Here is a 9067-nt window from a genome sequence, read left to right as displayed (position 1 = left end):
TAAATTGAGCAAAAGCTAATAAATCAATATCATATCTATTGGTACTAATATATCGGCTCCTGTTGCTTTTTTGAGCCGAGGATCTCCTGGAAATAGCCTCTCTACCCTTCGGGATAGGGGTAAGGTCTGCGTACATATTACCTTCCCCAGACCCCACTTGTGGGATTATATTGGGTCGTTGTTGTTGTTGTTGGCATGAGTCATAATTCATGATTATGTTATTGCTTCTGAAGTATCGGAATTAGTACAACAATAACCTTCGTCCACCTATTTGAATAAAAATACTCCTACCGTTATTTTTTTGGCTCAACATTATCCTTATTACTAACAAAAAATTCATTAATTTTTTTTAAAAATTAATATCCACGTGTTATCCACGTGTCACTGTTCCATTGCGTAACTTAAGATTCACCCCAAATATAATTAAACTCACAGTAACTCGTTCGAATATTACCCGCTCCGACTTTAAAACACATCTCTCTCCCTCTTTCTCTCCCTCTCTCCCTCTCTCTCTCTTCTCCTCGTTGCTGCTTGGCGGAATCCATCGGTGAATTCGCCTGAAATAGCAACAAACACAAGTCTCATCTCACTTGCAAATTATGAATAGAAAATTCATTTTTTACTAGACTTAGCACAATAATCTAATTTAGAAAATGGAATCCATGAGAACAAAATAGAATTCAAAAGAAGAAAACAGATACTAGTGAAGAAATTATCTAAAAAACTTCCAGCTATTATTAGTATAGCATATGAACCCATTGTGTGTGAAATGTGACAATACCCGTTATACAGAGGAGAAAAGCTTACATATTAATAGAACAATAGCAAAATAAATTTAAAATAGAAATGCACATTACATATACAGTAAAAAATTAAAAATAATCCTCAGATTTTCATAGAGGAATGACAAAAATTAGTGAACAAAACCCCAAAAAATTTCAAATAAAAAGAAAACTTACACAATAAGGGATACCCATTACACAAACCAAAAAAAAATCTAAGTTTTTTGGCATAAAGAAGAATATGACACTTCCTTCCATCGTCCATAAAAATGATTCTAATAGAGAACTCAATTTTGGATTTGCCTCATGAATAATAATAGACATACAATCCGTACAAAAACACTCATAAAAACAAAAATGGCGAAAAGGCAGAGGGGTGTGTGTGTTGGAGAGGGCGGGGGGATGTATGTGTGAGAGAGACAGTGTGTGTTATGTTTAAAAATTGGCGGGTCAATATCCGGCAGGTTATGGGTGAATTTAATTATAATTTGGCGTAGGGTTTATGTTAGGCAAATGAAACGGTGACACGTGGATATTAATTAAATTTTCTTTTTCTTCTGAATTTTCTGTTAGTAATAAGGGTAATGTTGAACCCAAAAATAACGATATGGGCATTTTTATTCAAATAGGCGGAAGAAAGGGTATTTTGTACCAATTTCAATACTTCTAGGGCAGTTTTTAGGATATGATAAAGATTTTTCCTTCAACGGCATAGCAAATTACTATAAGTTAGCATATTAACGGATATTTATTTTATGATAACAAGAGCGTTTAGGAAATAAATTCTTAAGAAGATACCAATTTCCAATTACTTTGGAAATTGGTAGCTTGATATGTTTTCGTTATCATATTTCCATATTTGATAAATGTTTTTAAGTTAAATATTTAAATTTACCAAGAGCAATAATCAATAGTTTACTTATAGTAATTTGCTCTTCTATTGAAAGGAAAAATATTTATCACTTTGCTACTTTATGGGAAGTAAATTAAATCATATCCTAAAGTATGTTGATAATTACTCAAACCAAATGTGAACTAACTTAAATCATATGTCCCAAACTTTAAAATTCCAAACTATAAATAAGATATGCAATAGTGAAGGCAAAACAAATTAATTATAACAAAAATGGCTTTCAATACCAATTCTTTCTTGATTCTCATTGTTGTTGTGTCTTTAACTTTGTCTCAATTCTCATTTTCTTCTGCAGATGATACAACACCAAGTGTTCATCTCATTGCTGATTTGCCTACCAATAGAACACCAACAATGCAAATTACATGTAAAATACAAACAGGATTGCCTTTACTTTCTGTAACTATGGTACCAGGCCAAGAATTTCCATTTGATGCTGGTATTGTTAATGATATTTATGTTTGTTTTGCTGAATGGGGTGCTATTTATGCTTGGTTTAATGCATATGATCCACTTAAAGATGACAAAGGTAAACCTATAGTTTATTGGTCAATTAGAATTAATGGTTTTTTTAAGAGTTGGGATAGAGTTAATTGGGTTGGGGTTACAAATTGGGTTAACTAGTTTTCCCTTTTGTATGGTTGTTACATGTTATTGTATCTTATTATTATTTTAAATAAAATGTTTATTTTGATTGTTACTTAAATTTTATTGTATCTTATCATTAAACCCGTCGTTACTTAACGATCGAAGGTGCTACTTTACAGCTTGTTTGGATGATTGTTACTTATTGTATTGTATCGTATTGTTCCTTTACAGAAAATATTTGTTTTGATTGTTACTTAAGTTTTATTGTATTGTATCGTTATATCTGTTGTTACGTAATAGATGAAAAGTATCATTTTATGGAAGGACCGATTTTATGAAAAGTGTCTTGCCCTTCTTTGTTATTTAATAATCTTATTTATCCTTTACTTGGTCTTTTTATATAATAATTCTATCTCGTATCTTATTTTTTATTTTATAATATTGCAAGTTTATTGTCACGACCCTAAAACCAATCCGGTCGTGATGGCACCTGTCGTGAAACTAGGCCAGCCAGCGCGACTCCCAAATCAACCCATTATTCCATAAAAGTCATTTTTAAGCCATTAATTAACAAAAAAAAATCTCATAACATAAGTCTAAATAACCAGTGCGGAAATATAACACAAGCCCGATATCGGGGTGTCACAAGTCACGAGCATCTACAAGATCTGTCTAAGTACAGTAAAGGCTAACAAAGTCTGGAAGACAATACTAATATAATCTAGGGAACAACTACCTTATCGACTCCAAGTCCTGCTAAATAAACGATCAACTCTCGCTATCAAGACCCGCAACTCCTAGATCTGCACACAAGGTGCAGGGAGTAATGTGAGTACGCTAACTCAATAAGTAATAAAAGTAAGTGAAAGCTGAGCAGCAAGAAAATAGATAATTTCACGTCATAGCACTACAACAAATACAGTACATTTCCAAAACAGTACCAAAATCATTATCTCATAAAAAGCTCAGTTTCAGTAAAAACCTTTTCTTTTAAAAACATCTTTCAATAGTTTCAAACAAGTGATGAAACAGTGAGTAAAAATGATAGAAACGTAAACAGCCCATCGGGCAAGACATGTATCATAAACCGCCCCTCGGGCAAAAGATCAACAGAACAAGCCCCTCGGGCTACCTCACAATCACTCCTAATTATCCCCTTGGGCAACAACATAAATCAGAAACAGCCCCTCGGGCAACATCACATCACTCACACTGGGTGTCACACCTCCTTTTTCCGCACCCGAGAGGGCGCAAAGGAGTTTTTTCCAATTAAAGGACAATCGAAACGGGATTGGTTTAATTATTTCAGAGTTGCCACTTGGGAGATTTAGGGTGTCCCAAGTCACCAATTTTAGTCCCGAATCGAGGAAAAGAATGACTCTATATTACGGTCTGCGTACCAGAAATCCGGATAAGGAATTCTGTTAACCCGGGAGAAGGTGTTAGGCATTCCCGAGTTCCGTGGTTCTAGCACGGTCGCTCAACTGTTATATTCGGCTTAATTATCTGATTTTATACAAATATGAACTTGTGTGCAAATTTTATCTTTTAACCGCTTTCATAATTATTATTATTTTTACAAGGAATTGCAACGTCGTGAAAATATACCTCGAATCACGTTACATCAATGTACACGTGATTGTTGACATATCTCGACTTGGTTGAAATTTGGATTCGGGTCACATAAATGTGCACCCGAGTTAAGGAAAATAAACTATTAAAGGCGCGCTTAAAGCAACTAGCGTATTGTTATTTTGGGGAAAGCCATGAAATTCGCTAAACGGCATGTCCCGAATTCTAAGTATTTTTATACATATACATTTAGAGGGCCCCGCACTTTGTACATCTTTGTTTGTCGAGGCTGGTCTCATTCCTTATGAAAAGAATTTGCAACGTCATGGAAATGCATCTCAGACCACGCCACAATCAATGTACCCGTGGTTAGAGACACATTTCGATTCCGTTGAGATTTGGATTTGGGTCACATAAATGTGCACCCGAGTTTAAGGAGATAACATTATTAAGCATGCGCTTAAAGAGACAATCACGTTATTATTCTGGGAGGGCCGTGAGATTTGCTAAACGACCCATCCTGGAAACTGAATGCTTCGATAATATACATTTAACGAGGGCCCCGCAGCTTGCGCGTTTTTTATTTATTTGTCGAGGCTCATCTCGTTCTTATTTTAAAAGGGTATCCTATAACAACTACGTTTCTTGTCGCGTTTGTCTCTACTAATCGAAAACAGTAGATAGTCCTAATTAATTACATGCTTGCAAGTTATCTATAACAAAATTCCGAGTTCTTGCGCAAAATCAGAAGCACGGCCACGTACACAGTCAGCCGAGCAAAAATTAAAGGCCCAAATCCAGCCCACGCGTGATGGGCCAGACCTGGGCCATTATTTGTCCGGTGCAGGCCTGCTTGGTCTGTTTTGACCTGGGCTCAACCTTCGTGGGGTTGAGATTGCAAACCCTGTGTTCTTTGTCTTAAAACATGGTTTAACAGTTATATATGGCAATTTATCGGAAAGGAAAGAACTTAACTAGTAGTGTACGATTTTCATGCTTGGCATACATTACAGACTTATACTACACCATTGAACTAAATCTGAGATACAACCTACTGCCTTGGGCATACTCTTATCACCAACCTATATACACAGTCTAACATTCAACTACCATACGTTGACATTTATTAGGCATGAAGACTATCTCCAGCATCCAAAACAAGAATGTAAACTATTACACATTACATGAATATTTAATGTAACAATCTATGTATAAAAGACATTCTTCAGGACTTTTCATTTGTATTCATGCTCAATTTTTCCAATTACATTTGACAGTGCATTGGTTGTGTACCTGGTATAGAGGACAAAGAAGAAAGGAATGATCAGCTGGGCAGTATGCAGTAAACACAGCAACAGCAGATACACAGCAACCACACAGCAACAAACCAAACCCACAAGTGTTTTCCACAGTCCACAGACAACCAGCAACAATTTCCAGAACAAAGAGAACCAGCAGATGGTCGAGCACCAAACAAGTAATCCCAGAAAAGAGTAATAAGATGCAGCCAAGAAAACCCAGAATGTTCAATGCAGTAACAGCAGAAAATCAATAACCACAAAAGCTGAGCAAACAGCCAACAACAATCAGCAAAGACAGCTTGAACAACTTGAACTCTTACACAGTTTTCAAATGGTACTCATTCACAGTATTCTGAAATCTCTAAAAATTCCAGCCTTTTGTTTTCTTTTTTTCTGAAGACTAAAAGTCCAGCCCTTTTTTAGTTCTGCAACAGCTTATTTATAAGCCAACAACCCAGTGCAGTCAAGCTGCCTGGATCCTGCCAGTTGCAATCTGCCCATACCCCTTAACTCCCCATGCCTAAAGGCATCTTTCTCGGTAAACTTAATCAGCCCCCCATGCTTTGTCCTATTGCTCTAATCAAGGATTATGGGTGCAATAAAGTATTCATTTGAACCCATGCTCTTATGTTTTGTTCCCCATTGTTAATAGTATTTTAATTAACACTTGACATATTCTTAAGTTAAACCCCTAATCAGACTTTGTCTTATGCCAAAACTACCCTTAACCTGGCATGTTACTGTATTACCATAACTCTTAATAATTAGTATATAAACCTCTTTGATTTCAGCTAACTACTGACTACTTAACTTAAACTCAATGCTGCCTTCAGGTGAATCTGTTAGCTTTCCACAGTTAACAATCAATTTTCAGCCTAAATTCAAGCCAATGATTCCAATTTAATCAAACAGGGGTGCCAATTAAAGGGTACAAGTTGGTCATGCCGACACAAGTAACACCAACAAGAAACATGCATAGTAATCAATACTGAAATGCAACTCCTGATTTTCTAATCTTTCAAGCGAATTTAGTTGACGACGCTTATTTAAACGACTACGCGAACTATAATATACAGCAAACAACCAACAAAATCAACAAACAAATCAACTTTAAACTCAAAATGTACACACAGGGATAGACGAGTCAGAAACCAAAACAAACCAGAACATGTACGACAGATAGAGTTTAAGATGACAAAATAAAAAAGGGAAAATACCTCCGGGACCTGAAACTAAGACTGACTCAATGCTCGAACTCGGGCCAGGTGATTTTGGGGTCTAATGGACTTTAACCGAAGCGTTCTCAACTGAGAACACTTCGGTAAAAGTCTGCTAGGCCCTGATCCTGCCACTGATTCGGACAAAAACCCATAGATCTGAATCCTAGGGCTCTTGAGGTTCGATTTGGGAACCGTTCAATTCCAGTCAGATTCGAACGGAACCAAAGCCATTCAGGGGGTGAGGGAGGTCAGGAGGGGCTATGGTGTGAGTTTGGGGTCAATCGGTGTAGATCTGGTTTTTGCTCGAATCTTCGTTTGAAGATTCGAGAAGCTACGGGTTGATTCGAGGTGAACGGTTAACGGATTCATGTTCATGGTGGTTGGGTGCATCGGGGATGTTATTTTGGTGGTCATCGGAACTGTGGTTACCGGGCTCACGGGGGGAAAACCTAGGCTGCTAGGGTTTGAGAGGAAAGGGGTCCTGGGGAAGATGGTGAACAGTGGCTGAAGGGGGTGTGTGGCTTGGGGCGTGGGGGTAAGGGGTTAGGTTTATATATGTATTGAGGGTTTAGATCCTGGCCGTTGGATCAAGTGAGATCCAGGGCCAGGATCTACTCATTGAAGAGAGACGACGTCGTTCGGGGGCTGATAGTGGGTTAAGACCGGGTAGGGGATTGGATCGGGCCATGTTGACGGGTTTAGAGGAGGGCCTGGATCCGTTGGATCAATGGGGTTGGACGGCTTAGATCATCCCGCCTGAAACGGCGTCGTTTGGGTAAACGAGCAGTCTGATCAAGACCGTCCATTTGAATCAGATCAACGGTTCTAATAGGGGTATTGATACGATGTCGTTTGGGGTCCTGCTGGGGCAGCCTGGGTTGGGCTTGGTCTTGCATTGGCTTTGGGCCTCATTTGGGGTCCAAACCGATTCCTTTCCCTTTTTTAATTTCAACAAATTAACCAAAAATTCCTAAAAACAATGCAAATAATTAAAATGAACCTACACACATATTGGGTAACACCTACAACAATAAACACACATATTAGAATTTTTAAAAATGGTTAAATCACAGCCTAGAGTAAAAGCTGCATATTTTTTGTCAATTTTCTCTTAAAACCGGACTACGGCCTGATTACACACGGCGTTCTTATTTTTTGTGTTTTGGTAAGATTAATTGCAACACGGGCCGAACCACAAATGACTAGCAGCACATGTCCCGTGAAAATTGTACCGCGATGCCATTTATTATTTTTGATTTCTTTTGGAGTGATTGCTTGTGGAGCAAAAATCACGTATTTACAGCTGCCCCTCTTTGCCCGAAGACACGAAGGGTTTTCGCGCAAAGACAAAGCGGGTGATTTTGCTCATCTGAGTACTCCGTGTGAAGCATTTTTGGAAAAGATTTGACCGAACCTTTGCTTCAGAGGTTTCCTACATATCCTGGGCTGAACAGGAATCAGGTCAATGTAGTTCGGGGAATTTTGGTAGCTGGGACTACCGTGCGATTGTAGTGCTTGCTGCTGTTGTGCGTTGTTGCATGCTGCTGTAGGATGCTACCGCTCACCGATCTCCTTGTTACATTGTTCTAAAAGGAAAAACAAGAAGCTAAGCTAGACTATGGAACATGAGATCTCATCCATCTTCAACTTGTTCTTGTTGCCTTGCTTTCTTGTCGGCTAACGCTTTCCTCTGATGCCCTTATTTTGTGAACTTGGGGGATGATGCTGGTCCTTCGCCTTTTCTGGATGCCAATTTTCATCACTTTGCTTGATTTGCTGGGAACATGGCTTTCTTCTTTAAATCTTTCAATGGTTTCTTCAGTGGTCTGGCTTCCTTCATCAAAATTGTTATATTGGGCATGCTACAACGTTCCCAAACTGCTTCTTCTGAGACGCATTCCTTCTTCCTTTTGAATCGCGCGCTTGCTTTTGCAGCTTTCTGCTTTTTGGCGCTGGGGATTTTATTGTTTCCTGCTTGGGGGATCTCTGTTGTACCCTTCCGCCTTCAGGTGGGGTTACTGATTCCAAAATCTAGAGCTAAAAAGTATTCCCGCATTATACTGGTGGGCGACCTAGAACTTAAATGTATTCCCGCATTATACTGGTGGGCGACCTAGAACTTAAATGTATTCCCGCATTATACTGGTGGGCGACCTAGAACTTAAATGTATTCTCGCATTATACTGGTGGGCGACCTAGAACTTAAAAGTATTCCCGCATTATACTGGTGGGCGACCTAGAACTTAAATGTATTCCCGCATTATACTGGTGGGCGACCTAGAGCTTAAAAGTATTCCCGCATTATACTGGTGGGCGACCTAGAACTTAAAAGTATTCCCGCATTATACCGGTGGGCGACCTAGAACTTAAATGTATTCCCGCATTATACTGGTGGGCGACCTAGAACTTAAATGTATTCCCGCATTATACTGGTGGGCGACCTAAAACTTAAATGTATTCTTGCATTATACGGGTGGGCGACCTAGAACTTAAATGTATTCCCGCATTATACTGGTGGGCGACCTAGAACTTAAATGTATTCCCGCATTATACTGGTGGGCGACCTAGAACTTAAATGTATTCCCGCATTATACTGGTGGGCGACCTAGAACTTAAAAGTATTCCCGCATTATACTGGTGGGCGACCTAGAACTTAAATGTATTCCCGCATTATACTGGTGGGCGATCTAG

The sequence above is a fragment of the Nicotiana tabacum genome, chromosome 11, assembly GCF_000715075.1.
Source record: "Nicotiana tabacum cultivar K326 chromosome 11, ASM71507v2, whole genome shotgun sequence".
NCBI classification, from domain to species: domain Eukaryota; kingdom Viridiplantae; phylum Streptophyta; class Magnoliopsida; order Solanales; family Solanaceae; genus Nicotiana; species Nicotiana tabacum.
The sequence above is the reverse complement of the archived record's forward strand: the minus strand, read 5'-3'. Positions refer to the sequence as shown.